The sequence below is a fragment of the Cryptomeria japonica genome, chromosome 5, assembly GCF_030272615.1.
Source record: "Cryptomeria japonica chromosome 5, Sugi_1.0, whole genome shotgun sequence".
Lineage (NCBI taxonomy): Eukaryota > Viridiplantae > Streptophyta > Pinopsida > Cupressales > Cupressaceae > Cryptomeria > Cryptomeria japonica.
In genome coordinates, this window is record NC_081409.1 from 688,596,433 (window position 1) to 688,601,322 (window position 4,890).

Genomic DNA, 4,890 nt, shown 5'->3' on the forward strand with positions numbered 1-4,890 from the left:
ATCATTGAATTATCATGTAAATAAGATGTAATAACTTAATATCTCTAAAACCAAGATAGTTCTAATGAAGGTAGGAAGGAAAATTGTTGGAAATGGAAGACATACTAGATTTTGTGAAGATATATGGCCAAAAGATAAAGCCCTTGCTAATATGAACCAATTCAACTTGGTCAAACAAGTCCTTATTCAATGTTATGTCTCTCATGTACATGGATACCTACCATGGCAAGATGACTAGGTTAAGTTGAACAACTTCATGGATTAGGTAAGGAACAATAATTACATCTTAGATGTTAATAGAAGCCAAATGATGCAGGAGAGTCAATAATTATGCTCAACCTTAAGCGACTGTTCCTTCTCCCCACATAGAGAGGATGAATGGATATGACATCATAATCTCTCAGGTTTCTTCTTGGTAAAATTAGATTATAATGTTATTGAGGTTGACTCAAGGGACCACTTCAACTTGAACCTCACATGAGTTAAAGGCTTAATTCCAAAAATTAATTATTTTTTGGTGGGTTATGGTCCATGGCAATATTTTAAAAAGTGATAACTTGAACAAGAGAGGTTTTATCTCTGGTTAATAGACGCATCCTTGGTTGCAACGATCTGAAGAGTATAGATCACATTTTTATTCATTGCTAGTTTTCCAAGGAAGTTTAGTCGGAGATGCTAGCTAACATTAAGATAATGTAGACCTTCCTAGGTGATATGAGAAGCTTGATGGAGCGATGGAATCATAGCCCTTTTACTCATTCTATCACCAAAAGCCTATGGCTCCAAATTCCCCTATTGTTGTGCAGATATATGGAAGGAGTGTAACAATAGGATATTTTGAGAGGAGGTTCAAAATAGTAAGGGTTTGTTTCACATGATAAAACAACAAATTAAAGAGAAATTGAATGTCACTTCCTTTAGTTGGTCGGAGATTATATCAAGCCTGCTTGATCTCAAAATTAAACAATGTTGGGGTATAATACACAATCTCTTGCATCTAAACTAGAACAAAATGATATTAAGAAAAGTCTATTCTCGGACCCCTTCATATGAGGGATGGACTAAATGCAACTTTGATGGTTGTTCTAAGGGTAATTATGGGTTATCAGGAGTGGGAGAATTTATTAAAGACAACACAAGTCACTTGATAGATGGGCACTATATCAATTTGGGAAGAGGATCCAATAACAAAGCATAGGCTATTGCGGCTTAGCAAGGGCTTAGGAAGCTATATCAATTGAAATGTAAATATATAATCCTTGAAGGATATTCCAATCTTATTGTGAATTGCTTAAATGGTAAGGTGCATACTCTGTGGGAAATAAAAAATATTGTGGAAGAAAGAAAAATGTTGATAGGTTATTTTCCAAAAATTAAAATCCGACATATTTTATGGGAGGGGAATAGAGTGGCCGATGAAGTGGCCAATCAAGGATTAAACCATAATGAATGGTATTTCTTCAATTTTAGGAAAAGTTCTATCAGGCTAAAAAAAATTGGTTGATGAAAGGAGTAAGTCTTATTTGGTTGACTTTGTCCCATATGCAAATATAAATGATAATAAAAATTTAATTTAAGTAATAAGATAGGGAGATTAGACACCAAATATTTTTTAATTTAAAAAATGATGTTGAGCTTGTTGTTGACTTGGCTTTTAATGGAGATGTCATGTTGGAGTCCTATTAGGACTTATAACAACAAGGGTGATATTAATATTTTTAATGATGTTAGTGCTATTGAGAAGTCTTATCACCACTTGGTCTTAATTACCAAGCATGGGGAAATTATTAGAGGGAAAGGTAGTGGATTTATCTTGTTGGTTGGTATGATTAATTATGATGTGAGGTGTCTTTTCACTTTTGTAGAAAGGGTGACAAACATTTTTAAAAATGCCTTTTTAGAAGTTGTTCCTTATTTGGTGGGGTTAGCAATTTTAATTGTGGGTATTCTCTGTGTCAGTTTCAGATCTCTTACCAGGTTACTATTGTAGACGTATAAAAATGACCATATTCCTAAATGAATATCTTATGTTCATTTCTCTATTTAATTAAATCCAATTTAATTGAATTACTCACATTCCTCTATTTAATTAAGTAAATTACTCCATTTATTTAATTAAATTGACTAGACCTCTTTTACCATTTAATAGGATAAATCATTTTATTCAATTAAATCCCCTATCCACTTTTTAATTAAATTCAAATTTAATTAAATAGTTTATCCTAAATTGAATAAATGTAATTTATTTAATTTCCCCAATTGCAACCAAATTGATTTTATTCAATTAAATCCTATTATCCCTCCACCCACTTGCAAAATCCTACATCTCCCACTTGCTTCCTAAACCCTATTCCTAACCCCTTCTAGACTCTTATAATCACTTCTTAATTAACCTAACCCATTTCCTAAACTTTGTCACATCCCTAAGCAAGGGGAAGTCACTTCTCAAATCCTCGAAGTCTTTGAAAACCTGTAAAGGCTTCAACCACTTAACTTTGAAAGTCTCCCAAACCATTAATGGTTAACTCAACCCTCTAGCATGATTAAAGAATTTCCCTAAATTAAACCTCCATGTAACCCAAGGGTATCATCAAGCATTTATTTCTTTGACCATGGTTATCCTTAATCCTTTGCACAAGAGTTTATCCTTTGGCTAAAACCTTTATCCAATAGCTAATCCTAACTTAACCATAACCCTTACCCCCTAAGATAACCATGAGGTCTTCTCAAGCATTTAATCCTTCTTACATCTCTTCTCAACCCAACCTTATGTTGACATTTGGTGGTTAGGGGATTGAGCATGTAATGAGCTCGTGGTCTTCCTCGTATCCTCACACACATCCATATTGGGAGATGAATCAATTATTATCATTCCACATAGCCAACATTTTACAATGCAAACACATTTATCAAATCAAATCAAATTTTCTAGAATTTTGATTCATCTCCCGAGGGGGCATTATCAACATCAAATATCAAAACTGGGGCATGACATATCTCAAAATGACATAAAAATTTTATTTGATCATAAATCATGACGACGCATCATTTTCTTTGAATTAACATGTGCACACACGTCACTTCAAAGAGGGGCAAAATGTAGACGTATAAAAATGACCATATTCCTAAATGAATATCTTATGTTCATTTCTCTATTTAATTAAATCCAATTTAATCGAATTACTCAGATTCATCTATTTAACTAAGTAAATTACTCCATTTATTTAATTAAATTCACTAGACGTCTTTTACCATTTAATAGGATAAATCATTTTATTCAATTAGATCCTCTATCCACTTTTTAATTAAATAGTTTATCCTAAATTAACTAAATCTAATTTATTTAATTTCCCCAATTGCAACCAAATTGAATTAAATTTATTTTATTCAATTAAATCCTATTATCCCTCCATCCACTTGCAAAATCCTACATCTCCCATTTGCTTCCTAAACCCTATTCCTAACCCCTTCTAGACTCTTCTCATCACTTCTAAATTAACCTAACCCATTTCCTAAAGTTTGTCACATCCCTAAGCAAGGGGAAGTCATTTCTCAAACCCTTAAAGTCTTTGAAAACCCTTAAAGGCTTCAACCACTTAACTTTGAAAGTCTCCCAAACCATTAATGGTTAACTCAACCCTCTAGCATGATTAAAGAATTTCCCTAAACTCAACCTCCATGTAACCCAAGGGTCTCATCAAACATTTATTGCTTTGACCATGGTTATCCTTAATCCTTTGCACAAGAGTTTATCCTTTGGCTAAAACCTTTATCCAATGGGTAATCCTAACTTAACCATAACCCTTACCCCTTAAGATAACCATGAGGTCTTCTCAAGCATTTAATGCTTCTTACATCTCTTCCCAACCCAACCTTATGTTGACATTTGTCACCATTTCATTGGTGAAAATTGTGAACATGGATTCCCAACTTTCAAACTCAACCTTCGATTACCTCTTTCAATCCTGGCCTTTTAATGCCCTATTTTTGCTATAAATAGAGCTCTCCATCCTCCATTTTAATCATCCAAGTCTTTAGCATCATACTTATACTAAAATTTATCCATGCTTTAATATATCATTTGTGCTCATCATTTAGCCTCTCTTTTCAATAGGAATTAATCTAAATATGCATGTTTAGAGTATTTTCTTTATCATTTAGCTTAATCATAGACCAGTATATCATGCTAGGATAGTCTTGCTACTAATCTTGTCATCTTACAATCTATTTTATTGCATTTATAGGATCATGCATAGTTTAGGATGCATTTCATCTTAAAATCAACCAAAGCATCCCTCGTTCTTGCATTTGTCATCACTAAACCACTTTGCTTAGTGATCTGAGAGAAAAGACATTGGTTTGAGGGACCTTGTGAGATAGAGAACCATGGAACCAACCTTGGGAAGCTGAGCCATACTTCATGACTCCATAGATTGCACCAAGAAGTCTTGTGGGTGTGTGAGCAAGGCTCCTTAAGCTTCATTTTTCACATTTTGTGTTCCATCTACCTTCTTTTCCCGCATACAACTATGATTCTAATTTGTGACATGGGGGGTCCATTGAAGAGGTTGGAGCCAAAAAACTATAAAGATCCTCAAAATAATGAAGAAGTGTAGGACCTTTTCTGTAGAGCTAGGATGACGCCTTTCTTCTTCACTATGAGAGGCTATAACAGAGTGCTTTCATTGCGATTTTGCAACTCCTGGAAAAAAGACGAAGTCTCTATTCACAATATCTCCTTCGTGATCTCATCAGAATACATTATGGAGGTGAATAGTTTAAAGAACGAGGGGAAAAAGGTTGAGAAAAGAAGCTCTAGAGACTACAAGAGCTATCTAAAGAAATTATTTAATAAAGGTGAAAGGCTAGTGGCTGTGTAGAATGGGCATG